Genomic DNA, 15,196 nt, shown 5'->3' with positions numbered 1-15,196 from the left:
TCACCTTAGCAGAAAGCCAAGTTATAATATTCAACAGCTGGTATAGAGTTCAGCATTTTAATTCTTTTCAAAATCAGCATCATTTTCTTTCTGTTATTATTAAGTAGATATGAAGATGATTTATTTAGATACATCTATGACTGAAGCTCCTCATGCATTTACCATAAAGAGTTAAACCCAGTCAGAAGTAAATGTTGAACTGCCCTCCCAATTCAGAAGAGAGAATTTAGGGTTACATTAGTTTATCTGTTGCCCCCCAAACAAATTTAGTTACCATAACTATTCTCTATAGTAAAAGGTAATTACATTAATGAACACCAAATTATTTTAGACATATTTCTTCACTCTTTATACGTTGCCTTATAATGACTACACTACAATGAAACTCTCTGAAGCATTAAAATCAAAGATACTAATGAACTATTAGCTGTACTTGAGTGTCATAGAAGACAAGCAAATACTACCCAGAGGAGCCCTAAGGCATGTTCTGTACCCTATATTTTTTACTTTACTCCTTCCTTCTTCGTGAATTTTTCAGTTACGATCATGCACTCTACAGCTGTCATTTCCCATAGCACTTGCCTTACTTAGAGTCATACTTTACCCTCCCATTCAGAAATGAAAAGTAAGCGTTCACTATGCACTATACCCAATATAACGGCAAGGTTCGTGAGCAGCAAAGAGGCAACAATTTCAATATGTGAACTACAAAATATCCACCGGGAAAGGATACTTCTTGGGTTACCCGGGCTTTCCTTTTCTTTCTGCATTACAGTTTTCTGATAAACGTCAGCTATATTCGCAACATCTTTCCAGATAAAAATATCATTTCTAGGGGCCAATGGCATTTTGCTGCAGTAAGGACAGTTACACAGAGTCAGGGTTGCCGAGTTCTCCTAATATTCCTAATCCTAGGAACTGCATCATCACTGCAGTTCCACTGCAGGACTACTACAAGATAAAAAAGCCAGGAATTAGGCATTGTGTTAAACTGTCATCCTTACCATACTTCTCCAATAGGAGGAAACTGCTACTTTTCCCCATACAGTAGATGGTCCCTCGAAGCAACTGAAACATTGTGGTGTTGTTTTATGCATAGCATGTATAGCTGCCTTCTGAATACCCAGACTTGTGCATACTATAAACACATAAAAGTCAACAGAAGGTTGGGAAAGTCTGTCAAAGAAGCTTAGCATCCAACTGAGACCAAAGCAATTTAAGCCCTTCTTCTTTATTAATGGTGACAGGTATAGCTGAAGTAAGACAGTGGTCAAGTTACCAAGCATACGATAAACATAAGACACTGAGCAACATTCTGTACTGCACATTTTAGATGCCATGGGTGGGGGGTGGGAGGGAGAAATGCCTTACAAAATTAATAAAGAAAAATCATGAGTAAGAAAATGTTCATATCAAGAAATTTATTCACTGAACACAGAAAGTCTCTATGTAAAGAGAACCATATTAAAGCAGAGATAAAAACTTAGTACAGATTTGGTTTATTTTACTGCTTGCAAAATCTGGTCGGGTTTAAAGTCCATCCCAGTACAAAAAAAAATTCAAACTTGAAGCTTCAAATGATATTGTCTCTAATAAATTGATAATGTCATATCTGTATTGTAGATTTATTTTCTTCCTACCCAACCAACATGCTGGCAACAAACAGTACCTTTTTCTTGTCCACAGGTTTCTGAGGCAGTTGTGTTCGATTCTAACTTAAGGAGGTGAAGAGTGAGCAGCACCAGTAGCTAAGTCACTAGGTATGTTTGTACTGGGACTTCCACACCACAACTCCTACTCCTGTTGGCACATTCTCTTTTTCATCAGCAAGGAGGGATTTCTGACCAATATTAGTGACATCATCTGTTAAACAAAAGAAAAGAGATTTAACCCAAATCAGATTTGATTAACAGCTTTGATGGTAGCAATGCAATGAAAAAAAATATTTACATAGGGTAACAAAATGCAGCAGAATAAGATATCATGTAAAATTACAAGTGTGGCATCATCTTCCTATTAAGAACATATATGCAGAGTCTAATTCATGGTCTTCTTTGCTAGATGGTCCTCAATGAAAGCAGGATGAAAGCTGCTAAGCTACTTGACAATTAGACCAGGTCAATCCAGACTGTTAACTCAGCATAGCTAACACTAAATTTGTATTCCATTTCAACACCAGTTATTTGTTGTGGGCTACAGGCTTAAATTGTCATGGTGGTCACCTATACATTGTCACATGCAGACTGATCATTGCCATGGATCATTATAAATACCAAAAATATACCAACATAAGGAAGTTCTCGTGTGTCCTGTTGAAAAGAGGACAAGACTGAATTTCAGAAAACCTGGATTCTGTTCTTCTGTGTCTAACTCTCCTGTACAGTGAAGGTATGACGACAATTTCCTCTTTGAAAAAAAATAATCAAAAGAGATGCACAAAGCCTTGATATTGTTTCACTTCACATTTCTTGATAATATTTCAACTTATTTTGATCACAAGGGGAAACAACAGAAGCATTCAAATTTTTGTTGCTATGCACTACGTTAGTTTGGATTGATATTTCCCATGCACAGAAAAATCTATTTACAGAAATAAAATTATCTTTATGGAGATATCTTCATGGAAAATAGCACTCTGAAAGCTTAATGACTAAAAGAAAGTCAAGTTCCTTAATGAGTATCATCTACCCCAGTTTTCCTAGAGTCTCTAAACACCTATGACAGCACCATTATTTATGCTGTGGAGTAGGGAAAACAGAGTAGAGTATCCTAAATAATAAATCTTCTCATGGTATGCCCTTTGCGTTAAAGCGTAAGTCAGTGATTGAGTAAAAGTGATTCAGACAAGGCAAACAAATTCCAACAATGTCTAGTGCAGACATGCCCATACCGGGGTCTCCAAAGCAGAGGGCTGGAAGACACGACACAGAACCGATCAAAGTCCCTGGCCTTTTGGGCAAGAGAGCTAGAAGCCAGGCAAGATAACACATCCGAACAGCACTGAAACATGACGGATATATCTATTACCATGTACACAGTTGAAGTCTTCACAAAAAGCTGTACTTCACACAAAATATGTCAGGCTTGCATCCAATGGTACCAGTCCCAAAAACGTAACTCCTAAATTACTTCCTTTGCTGGGAAGTATTGCACTCATTTCTAGTGGTTTGTTAAAGGTTACAGAGTCAATTCTGTTAGTGGCTTAAAAACTAAATCCTCGGGGAATAACTTACCAGCTTATTCATTCAATAAAGGCAGCCATCTAGGCAGTATTTAATGGAAACAAAAATCTGCATACTTATTTCCTTAGGGCCAAATTCTCTGCTGTGAGAGAATACTTTTGAAGAGGATGAAAGTACAGCTAGGGCCAGACCATGGCAGGAGATCAAAGTGCTAAAACAGCTTAGTCAGCATCTTTAAGTAGCACAGAAGGATGGAAAAGAGGAGTTCAATTTATTTATATAGTAACAAGCCTCTCAGGGAGAGAGGGAGGCCAAGAGCCTCTATTTTTTATGACATCAGATACGTCTGACTTTACCCTATCTTCATCATCCTTTTTGAGTTGCCCTGTTTGTAAATATTCCAATATCGTTATTCCACATAAAACAACATTTTGCTACTTTCATCTGGCCTTCAGGAAGCAATTTGAATACATATGAATAAAAGGAAAAGAGAAGGTTTTGCCACACTAACATGTAAATGCAGAAACGTCTAAGAGAAAGCAAGAATTTACTTGTCAAAGATAAGTAAAGACAGCAATCAGGCCAGCAAGAAGACAACAAAACAGCGTTAGAACAAAGTTCTTGCTAAATGCCCACAGTATAAATCTCAAGTCTCAAAAGAAAAAAAAAACAACACCACACACACAACTTCAAATTCAAAAGTTATCCAGGTAAGTTTTCTACATTTAAAAATGTATTTAAGTTTTAGCATATCTATTCATTCCACAATACCAGCTTGTTTAAAAGAGAAGTTCTTAGATTCTAGAAAACTTGCCATTCAGATTAACAGTTGTATTTAAATTCTCTAGTAAATTTGGAAATAAAAAGTGTCTTAATAATATTATTGGCCAGGTGACCTCCCCATATAAAGAGAACAGTGTTTACAAAAGCTTTGAGAGAAGGATGAATATAGATCTAGAACCTGCAATTTCAAGTTGCAGCAATAATAGCATATATAATAAAAATAGTATAGTAATGTAACAATATATACTTTTTAAAGTGGATGTTTCAGTGACATAGCATACCAGTGAGATTAAAAAAGAAGACTAAGTGGCAATAAGTCTTGCAGAAACTATGGCAAACTTGAAACATTTCATTATGCCAGCCATTCAAAGTTGTTGGAGTGCTATTCACAACAAATTACCAGCAACCACTGGAAACCTGCAACCCAATAATCCTTCAGTAATCTTCCTATAGTTTCTTAAAAGATACGGTAATACAAAAATGACTTAAAATAATTGGATACTTAATTTCTCATTTCCAGTAACTGCTAAGCTAAATCTACTTCCAATGGTGGCGGGGAAGGATGAAGAGGGGAAACTGTTGCTGTGGAAATGTATCTGTTAATCTACAAAAAACAGAACATAAACCACACTTGTTCAAATTCATTCAGAACTCAAAATATACCATGCATGCCAAAAACTCCTCAAAGAACCAAAAGTATTATAGAAAAAAATTGACAGATGAGCTGATGTTTAATAAATGACTAATCTCACTCAATGTAATAAAGTCACCAACATATTCATATCCTGTAGTTATGGCAGTACATACTAAATAAAGAAAGTTGATTCAGTTACGTACTTTATTATATAATGGCTCTCTAGGCAAAAGTTCAGTGTTATAAAAATGAAGGTTTTTCTTCTGTTTACGTGGCAATGACTTGCAAATCTGTCAACACTTCCCAAATAGTTAGCAAAGGCCAGAAAGTATCCAAGTTTGTTTGTTTGGGTTTTTTTAATTACAAACTGAAATACATAGAATCTTTGGTGAAAATTCTGTTTCTGACACATTATTCCATCATGTCAGGTAGCACCACATCTTGAGAGCAAAATAAATTTAAAGGTAAGAGAGTAAACACTGATGCTAACCTCCACAGATTCCTTTAGATTCCCAGAATAGGGAAAGCACTCAGATTCTCAGAGATTTTAGCCAGATCCGTTCATATGGGACATTTTAGTCCATTTTAACTCCTAAACAGAGTGCACCACTTGCAGAAGGGGGAGGGGGGGGGAACAACACACAAAAAAGCCCACTAAGATGGACAGCTATTTTAGAGATTTTAGCTATTTTAGAGATGGTTCCTCTGGCAATTGGGGTGATGTCACATACAGTCCACACATACAGGGTCTGTGGACTACAAGCCGGGGGGCAAAAATAATCTCAACTCTTTTTTCAGTACAAGAGAGGTAATAACCCTCCTTCCTGTCCTCCACACCTCAAACAGCAACAGGCAGGGTCCAACGCTAATCTTCAGAGCAGAAAAATAAGATAAACAACAATCACATCCTTAGCATGTGATAACAGCAAAGTAGCTTCCCTGAGTATTTCGGAAGCCCTCCCTATATCCTCGTACAGCTGATCCACGTTTTGAAGACTTTTTGGAAACAAGGCTTTTTGGTTTTAAAATGACTAAGCATAAAGCATGGCAGACAGTGACAAGAATGACCCAAATAAAAGGCAGTTCCTTTGGGAATACAGTGCTGAGCACATCTGTGAGTTCTCTGCAGTAGTTGCTAGAAATTTTGCTTGGCAAATGCTTTGTAATGGGAATGTACATTACCATTGGCTTTTTGTCAGAAGTTATTCTAATCGACAGTCAGAGGAGGGAGGGAAGGGGGTTCCTTCTTATCACCAAATGTTCAAGCATTAAAAAAGCGTACTTCTTTCCAAAAACTCATGACGTTTTACTACAGTACCTTGTTTTCCAGTGTAAAGCTTTATATCCATAGTATTCATTTGATTTATAATTTGTCAGTAAGACATATATTTGTCAGGCATACAAATTACATGCAAGAAGATTGCATCTTCCCATTCTTGCCTCTAGTCTTTGATTTCTAAGAATGTCATGTTTGCTTTGGTACCAGATTCCCTGGGATTTCCAGCAGAGCAAAGAATTAATCACACATAAATAAAAGCGGCACAGATGCAGCCCTTCATGAATGGGACTTGACATGTCGACAGCCAGAACACGTCAGCAAACAAACACTTGTATCCCATATACATCACTTGCTCTCTCCTTTACCCATTCAGTCTCCACCTAATATACCGTATTACAACCAGAAAATGTCATGCCTTCTGCTGTGGCTGCACCAAAAGCAGATAGAAAAATGGTATTTAAAAGAATCACCAGAAAACAACGACAATCTAAGTGGAAACTTCAATGTAAAATATTGTGAATGCATCACGGCCCAAGGTAGAAAAAGAACAGATCATGCCACAGAGGCATCCCCTTTCAACACAAAGACTTAGCAAGAAAATACTGTGGCGTGACATTTATAGACCATTCCACATATCCTCAGCAACATGCACTTCGAAAAATGCACAACCACCATCTCCATCCTTTATATAGTGAACAAACTTAAAGAGGACAGAATGACTTTGGGTACTTTTTCCTACCTCTTATTTTTAATATCAACTTCGAAGTCAATACAGCAGAAATCAAAGACATGATAAGCAGCAAGTTCTTGCCTACAAATACTTCTTCGACAACTACCAGGAACACTGATGGAAACTTTCCTGATCTGTTTCAATCTGTTGTTTTTATTGCAAAATATGTCTTTGGTGGCCGAAACACAGAATTTTTATTTGGATACTAGAAACAACGACAGACATAAGAGTAGTCACTCACCTTCCTGCCTCTTCTATATTATAGCTTTCTGTTTTGGCATCCCCATAACAAGTCACTCCTTGGGATTCATTTAAACTTCTGCCAGGAATGGTGGACTACCAAAAACAGGTCAACAATTGAAATTTGTTTCTGTGTCATTCTGTATTGCCTTACTGCAGATTACTGTGCCACAATTCCCTGACGGAGGGCCTACAAATGGCTGGTAGGCAGTGCATCATGCAACAGTGCTTTCATAGGAATTGATATCGTTCCTGCCACCTTGTTGTTTTAATTGGATTGTCAACGCAAAGAAAAATCTTCCTATTCTTTCTCTTTTTTCTGAAGTAGGAAGCAATAGGAATTCTTGAGCAGGTGTTTCAGAAGAATGTGCGTGTGACTTGCTTGTACAGTCGATTTAACACCATAAAACACGCTTAGAAAATAAGTTAGTTACAGTATTTACTAGATTTTATGTGACAAATATGGTGTGCAAACTGCAGGACACAGTTGCTTTTGTGTGCAAAAGCAGACAAATCTATATTCTCTATGTTACATAGTACTTACGTGTAATAAAGATATACAATAACTTTCTCGGTAATTAAGATGACTGGGATGAAGTAGTAATTGGGTGGGGGAGAGTCATCCATGTGAAATTATCTCCTTAAAGACTACCAGTAATTAACTAATAATGAAAGTTATGAATGACGTTCTGTATTCATTAAATACCAGGCATGTTAACGTCCCACGTATTTTTTTTAAAAACAGATTCAACGAGCTTTCAGTGAACATTGACAGAGACTACACAGCCTCATTCACACTAAGAACCAGTCTTTTTATACATTTAAAAAAATAAGATATTTCTATAATAAAACACTCAGCATAAAATGTTTTCCCTGACTCAGATTTCCTTGCTGGAGGCTGTGACTGGTGACACCTCTCAGCCTGTTTACACAAGTTTGTGGGCTCTTTTTGTTCCCAAGTCTGCCAAAGGAGCCAACCTACTTCCTGGAGGCTCTCCCCTCCAAGACCCCTTCTCTCACACCAAATTAACTTCTAGATAGGTTCCATACAGCTAACAGGTCTTAGGCTTCTCAGACCTTACAAAAATAGACTATCCTTTTACGTGTATAACATTAATGTTTATGTTACCATAGGATTTATATAAATGCAAGAGAGACAGGAATGTCAAAGTATTATACAACCATCCATACTACATCATCTCCAGTGAAGGATAAAATCAGGGGGGTTAGCACTTCAGTAGGAGCAGTGTTGAGTGCATTAAGAAACTTGCTGGAATATTCTTTTCTTTATACTGTCTTAAACACCAGTGAGTTTACTCAAGAACTTTTAAGAACAAATTCATGCATTTTGACACACTTGCTATACAGCCTTTTCTGCCTGATAAACAGCTCCAGGGGGAGTTTCCAGCCGTGCACAGGCTTCAGAAACAGTTTGGTGCAACTCTCATTCCTTGACTTAATGACTCTTGTTCTGCCTGCTTGCTGCTTCACCAGTAGGGAGTTCAGCCCGCACAGACTCTATGGGCTCACCCCTTGAATGGGATAAGAATGCAGGGAGATGTTGTGCCATTGCTCTCTATTGGCAGTAGTTTGCTTCCAAATCAGTTTCAAGCTGCTGAATATCATTTTTTGTGCTCTGGACTGACCCAGCAATTGAAGCTATTTTGTCTTGCTCTTACACAGCTTACTCAAAGACATAGTCTGGAGCAATGAAGGTTTACAAGGCTATTTTTCCTCCTCACTCCCACACACAGCGTTCAGTACCGCGTTATCAAAGTGACCGAGGTTGCTGATGTAAGATTGCCAATTAGACTGGCCCTCAAAGGGAATATAAGCTCACTCATGGACTAACTCTCTTCTTTGCTATTTCAGATATTAGAGAATGTGCAGTTTTAAAGCCTGAGCAAGGATTCTTCATACATCTGTCACAGATAAGGCAATTGCACATATTTGTATGTCCACACGATGGAAAAGCAAAGGTTTCGGCTTCCAAAAAGAATTTCTGTTTTTCCACTGGTGCTCCTCAGGGCCTAGTATTTATTAAACTTAAGTCTAATGCAAGATTTATTAGGCTATTCAGGCCTTTTAGCTTCTCTCAAATATGGCTTGTTTATTTGCTGTTTTGCCTCAGCAGTTCATGCAGTATATAAATATGTATGACATTCATTTAGCATTTATATGGGTACCAGCAAATATATATGGGTGGCCCTGTACAGAAACAACTGGATTCCTAAGCCTTAACAACCTGAAGTCTGTTTCTTATATCTTAACCCTGAAAACCCCGAACGCAAAGGCTAGAATTTACTTATTTAGCTTAATTGACTCGGATATGATTAATTAAAAAGTAAGAAATTTTCACATCAGCATTTAGCATGAGTTTGGAAACAGTCACATGTGACCATTGATACAAATAATAGCACTTGCTTTAAATTGCCTTGCGTACTCATAAGAAGTCTGCCCTGTGTCACAACAGCGATACTTCATGGTATTCATTTTATTTTTCAGACTTTTTGACAAACTATTTAAAAAACTTTTCTTGCAGCTCTATGGCAGTCCTTCCCTTTAAAAGCCAGATCCTTACAGGTACGAGCAGTCTTAAAATATGTTGTTCAATAAAAGAAAATTTGATATCAGCACATTTAAAATTCCAACCAAAATGAGAGCCAAGTGGTATACTGAGGATCTTTGCCAGCTGGAAGCTGGTATTGTGTGAACAACTGGAAAAGCATAAGCTTCTGCTTTACAATGTTACAAAGATCTTGTAGGATCACATAGTATTTCCCTTAAACTTTTCCACTAATTTGAGACAAATTCCTGGCTTTAGGGGCTGCTCTTTTTACAAACCCTTGTAACTCAGTAAGTTTTTGGACAGTTAGTTCAAAACAAGGAAGAACAGTAGCTATCTAAAACAGGTCAAAGATTTGGAAAGCTAGAATATATTCTGTCTGAACAGGATAAAATTATCTGTCAAGAGCGGGTAGATAAGATGTCAAAGACCCTTTACAGAGACAGTCCACCATAATGCTACTCTCTCTTTCGAATTCCGTAAGATGTATATTCCTGAGCACAGACATGAATGCACACAAAAAGCCATACCTAGTCAAATTAGAAGTAACATTAAGTTGGGAGAAATTGGATTTTTAAATTTCAGCACTAGCTTTTCTTACTATTATTTTTGCTTTTTAAAACACAGCCCTCTTAATAACTTTGAATCAGCGTTGCAGGATCAACGAGCATATACTCTAAAATCAAGGAAGCCAAAGATAAAGTCGTTCAACACCCCACCTATAATCTAGTTATCAACCCTCCATCCCAGTTCCCTCCTTTCTGTCCCTCGACACATATACCCCATCTTCCTTTTTATTACCGACACACAGTGCCTACCGTAAGGCTAATAAAACATGAAACAAAACAAATCATTTACATCAAATCTGCAGTTTCACAGAACTCGTCATCCAAGAATAACTACACAGGCCATTGCTAGTACTTCTCCTTTGCAGACAGCGTACGCCAAGGGAAGAGGTTTACTCAAGGTCACCCAGTGAGTCAGCAAGAAACTGTGAAAAGGACTCGGGGCAGCCGAGTCCAGTGGTGTGTGCTTGGACTGCAGCTCAGCAGTTAACCCTGCCTGGGAAGAAAACCTGCGCTTTGTATACCTAACGGCATCAATTAGCTCTGTTAAGACACCTTGCTCTGGTGAGCAACCTCTTTGATGTTCAGTTTGTAGTATATTATTAGTAAATGCTTCAGTTCTAACAGCAGAGTTACAAGTATCTACATTTCTCAGTTACATAGCAGCTATGAAGTGCACGGATCCTGCGTGCTCAATAAAGGCTTCATAATGATCATAAAAATGACACATGGACGTACACCTGCAAATTCTGCACTTCTCAGTGCTCTCTTCCAGGTTTTGACAAAGACTTAAAATTTAATAAATATCAGAATCCAGCTAGCATATTATTCCACTTACTCATAAAAAGGAGATTTTTGTACTCAGAGACAGCATGTTGAGGTGATTCGCAGGAGGAGATGATAGAAGTTTCATTCTCCCAGAAACCTTGGTAAGTCCAATTAAACAAAGACAAGCATAACAGTTTGAAACAGGCACTGTTTGATACAAAGACATCACTATCTTTCAGTAAAGGACTTCACGCTAGTTTTACATGAACAAAGAGCTGCTTCCAATTAAAATCATAGTGATGGAGGATGGGAGAATAAAAAAAAAAAATCAATCTAAATGCTCTTCAGGTACTTGCCTTTACGGAACAACTACCCAGCAATGGAGTGACAACCTTCTCCAGCCATTTCGCCAAAAGCACCGTAAGGGAGTGCTGTAGAGATGTAGTAACGTGTAAGCACGCTGGCTGTTAAATTCTAGTTCTCTGTTAATTCCAGTCCAGTTATTTACCAAACTGAATTCTTCAGATGTCTCTACCATGAGGATTCCGTGTCTGACAGTGGCATGCTTCACAACAGATCGTATAAAATTTTACAACTATTCCTGAAAATGCATCTACCAGTCAAAAGGTATTTAGGTATCCAGAGATGCAAAGAGCTAGTGATATTTCTTAAAATAGGCAATCAATGTATGTTGATAAGTGCAACTTATCTACCATAGATTTTTCAGTCCCTAAGACTGAACACTACAAGCCCTGTTTCAGCTACTGCTATGCACAGAAAGAGCAAAGTCTTTGACCAAAGGCTTTTTGGTTCTTCTTTAATTCAATAGCAGCACCAAAGCCACACCTCACATGTATAAAAGAAAGTCTAAGACTATTGGGTACCAAAACTACAAACTCAAAACATATTTTTTTTTAATATACTGGATTATATTCTCCCTCTGCCCCATCTCCTCTCCCATCTTCATGTTCTACAGAGAATAAACTCACTCTCTTTCCCACTGGAGACAAATACCTCATCACTTCTTTCCATCCTCCTCATCACATTAATATCCTTTGTATGCCATGAGTACTAAATACCTTTTCTTCTAGAGATGTTCTGGCTGATATATATCTAATTAAAGTCAGAACAAGTCTTCTTAGCTCAGGACAAGCTGGCCGTTGAAGATTGCTTCTTGCGTTTCAGACCTGATGAAAAGAGTGCATGCCCAAGACTGGGCTGGATTTAACAAAAGCTAGGGGGCCGCCCCTGCCTGCAAACATTGCCTCACCAGTTTAGAGTCACTGTCCTTTCTTGAGGAGTAAACACCTACAAACAGGGATTGAGGAAAAAATGTTGGAGCAATATTGGTCATTAAGGAACAGACAGATAGGAATCCAGAGAGTTATATTTTAACAGAGCTTTGCCTTCACTTTTATATCATGAAGTACAGCTTCCAGCCTCCCTAGCAGGAGTTGGAATTACCAGCTATGAAAATCTGTGTCCTAAAAATATGGCTGTCATGGCCTTCTCAAGATACATTAGAGAAACTAATCCTGTTCCACTAAGTAAATAAATTAAAAGTAGAAACACACCTCCCAAAGCCTCGTGTCTGAAATCCTTTTTCCTTCCTCTCCTCACACATTTTTATACCATACATATATAAAAATTTACATACACACAGTAGCACATATGCTATACACCAAAGCAGGATGCTGTCATTAAACACTGTTCAGAAATGGCTACAGATTTGGCAGGAAAACCCACTTCTGGGATGCCTAATGTCCTGGTCCCTCAGCCCCAGACACAGTGACCCCACCAAAGCATTACACTGCTGTTCACAAAGGTCAGGAGGAACTTTCGCTGGAATGTGCAATACCCCAGTAAAACACGCACGCTCCACAGTGGTGACACAGGGAGGAGCCAGCCTGAGGGGCACAGGGCACAGGGGACATACCCTGAGCAGGGTGGGGTTCCCTGCATTTGCTATACTCCCTTTGGCATTTCAAAGATCTGTTCATACAAATGTGCAAAATATCCACCTTTCAGGAACATGAGTATGGGGACCAGGCACAGACACAAACCTGCTCCTAACATTTCCACAAAGAAGGTCCTCGCAGCTCTCATGATAGTGACGTATGCTGAGCTTAAAATCCTTGCTGGCCTGCCAGCAGTGACATAGCTCAGCTTATTTTACTTTTCCAGCTCATAAAGTTCACTGACCTGCAGATAGAGATGCTGAGCTTGATGTTCACGTGCCCACTCTCTCCCTTTTCTTATTTTTTTTAAATGTCCTGCTGCCCTACTAAATTTGGGCGGGGGGGGGAAGAGTAAACCCCGTTCCAGGAGAATTGTGAACTTGTTTTAAATTTGTTTGCTCTATAACAAGTTAATTTTGAAATTAATATTCTTCTAACATTATGACAGGAAATATCAAGTCAAAATCTTTGCAATACCAAATACATTGTACCAAATATTTTTATTCACAATTCAGTTAAGATGGTTTATCTCAAATAAAATTATCTGCAATACTATGACCTGTTCTGTTTTCCTGACAGTTAAAAGTATTAATCTATTTTCCACTTTCTTTATAACACCACCTTTAATAGAAAACATAAAATAATAAGCTTTTAAAAAAAATTGTGCATTGCATTACTAACTATAACTTGAATGCTGAACAGAAATGTTCTGAGAAATTCTTTGTCTGGTTTCAGGTTTGTTTGTTGTTTTTTTTTCTTTGGTTTTCCCACATCTGATAAATCTCTTGGCTTAATACCACCCTTTTTTTACTGCATATTTATATAAAAACCTCGCAGTAAATAAAGTTTCAGATGAAATAGACTGCTGCTTGAGTCAGCAAAGATCTACTAGAAAAAGAGAACTAACATATGCATGCTACTGCATCAAAGTATCCATATTTATTAGGGACAATGGAACAATAAAGTCAAGGAAAGTGCAACCATCAATGCAATTCAGCTGGCGTACACTTAGTCCTTTTCTACACAGCAATATTTTATATATTTATATAATATATATAAATACATATAAAATATACACATACACACATCCAAGATAAATTTTTTTTTTACCAACGTGGCAGTTCTTATGCATCTTCTCTCTAAACCAGGAAAACATCACATTTTTAATATTGTGTCATTTAGAAGTCCTTAAAGGGGTTAAAATGGATAGATGTATACTTTGAACTTGTATTCCTGGCACAGATTTCCTTTGTTAAAAGGTAAGCCTATAGAGGACTAATGCTGTGGACATCACCATTTATGTGGTAGAGAGGGCACTACAGTGCCAATGACCACCCTCTGAGCCCATCACCTAATAGGTCAGGGTGCTGGGTTTGTTCTTTTTGGTTCAGCACGGCCCAAAGGCTTTTAAGTAAGCTGTTCACTAGGTTGCATGTACCTACTATAATTTAAAATCTAGCAGACATTACAATTCTTCATTTCCACATGTATTACCTTGAGCAAACCTGCACTAAATTTCTTCTGTCATCATACAGCCAACGTTCGCTCAGAAGCTTCTTAAAATCCTTGTGGGATTCTTTACGATATTCTTTAACTATGGCAATTTATTTGCTGAAAGCTTAACAGCTGTTGTAAAACAAACAAAATTCAATTGAACTTTTTACTGGAACATTGCTAAGTATGAAATGCTATTGTATTTCAAATTTGATGGGTTCAAAGTTAATTAATTTCAGACCACTGAACATTTAACACACAAAGGAGAAATTGTTTTTAAAATTTTAAAAAAATAACTTAATTAAGGTTTACTGGATACAATATCTGTAACTTAGCCACCTAATTATCATCAATTTTTAAACACCAAACCAAGCGGTAACATTTGGGGAGAAAAGAAAATCTACCTATAAGATAATTGATATTTATTGGTACTATTTCACCCAGAAGGTAAGAGAAAGAAAGTCACCACTTTATCCTACGAGATCCTCTGGCTGCTGTACTGCAATAGGACAAATTATGCCTTCCCTTTTGGTTTTGATGTTTGTAAAATATGACTTAGTACTGCTACAAGCAAGTGATCAGCATGTTTGCAGAGGGAGGAGAACATGATTTACACACACGGAACTATATTCTCCTATGTATACACTACTTGTTTACTCTAAGCTCCATGAAACTTGGTAATTGTTTTTGGAAATTTTAGTGCAATCTGCTCTAATTCCAAAGGCTGGAGGCATGGAATAAATGGGAAGCCGCCCCTAAACCTCTCTTTGGAAATGTGTGGTAACCTGTAGAATATCTCCAATCATGCTTGTTAAGGAGCAGAGCTACTAAAAAATTTCTAAGTAGTATTACATCATCCCAATAAGAAATTGTTGAAATTGAGAAAATTGATGACTGAACTTGCAGACCTGAGGTGCTGATTCAAGAGCAGCACCACAGATTTCTAAGATAGAAATAGACACTTAATGAATCAATAATATGAATGTGTTGATCAAT

Source organism: Aptenodytes forsteri, unplaced genomic scaffold, assembly GCF_000699145.1.
Source record: "Aptenodytes forsteri isolate BGI_AS27 unplaced genomic scaffold, ASM69914v1 Scaffold111, whole genome shotgun sequence".
Lineage (NCBI taxonomy): Eukaryota > Metazoa > Chordata > Aves > Sphenisciformes > Spheniscidae > Aptenodytes > Aptenodytes forsteri.
This window is presented reverse-complemented; position numbering follows the sequence as displayed.